Source organism: Cariama cristata, unplaced genomic scaffold (genome assembly GCF_000690535.1).
Source record: "Cariama cristata isolate BGI_N322 unplaced genomic scaffold, ASM69053v1 scaffold24860, whole genome shotgun sequence".
Taxonomy (NCBI): domain Eukaryota; kingdom Metazoa; phylum Chordata; class Aves; order Cariamiformes; family Cariamidae; genus Cariama; species Cariama cristata.
Window position 1 is genome coordinate 1 of NW_009593325.1, and position 624 is coordinate 624.

Here is a 624-nt window from a genome sequence, read left to right on the forward strand (position 1 = left end):
AGCACACTCTTGCACATGGTGCCCCCCTCACCAGGGAGGGCCCTGCTCCCCCCAGTCCTGCAGGAGTCCCCAGCCCCATGGGCACTGCCACCAACACCCTCCCTTGCCCACTGCACAGACACTCCCTGGTCCCCCACTGTCCCCCAGGGATGGAGAAGAGACAGCACCCCACTCTTCCCCAGCCCGTTGTGCCCTGCAAGGAGAGAGGGAGGTGAGCCAAGCCTGGCATCGGGTTGATCCCACAGCACAGGGCACCGTGCCATGCCTGGGGTGCACAGCTGCCACAACCACCCAAATAATGGGGTTCTGGACATGGGGATACAGGTGACAAGAAGCATCCTCCCCTGTCCCTACAGTCCTGGCCCTAACAGTGCAGGGGAGGGGGACAGAGGTGCTCAAGGCAGATGCCCCAGCTGTGCCCTGCATGCTGTGGGGCTGCAACGTGTGCCCAGCGGTGCCAGATCCCTACATCCTCCCCAGCACAAGAAGCATGCCGGGGGTCTGCAACGTGCCCAGCACCGCTGTGGTCCCCTCAGGGCCACTACCCTCCCTGCCTGCCCTGGGAGGAGGGCAGCTGGGGTCCCTGCCAGCATCCCGCAGCTCAGCACGGGCTCCCTCGCCCCG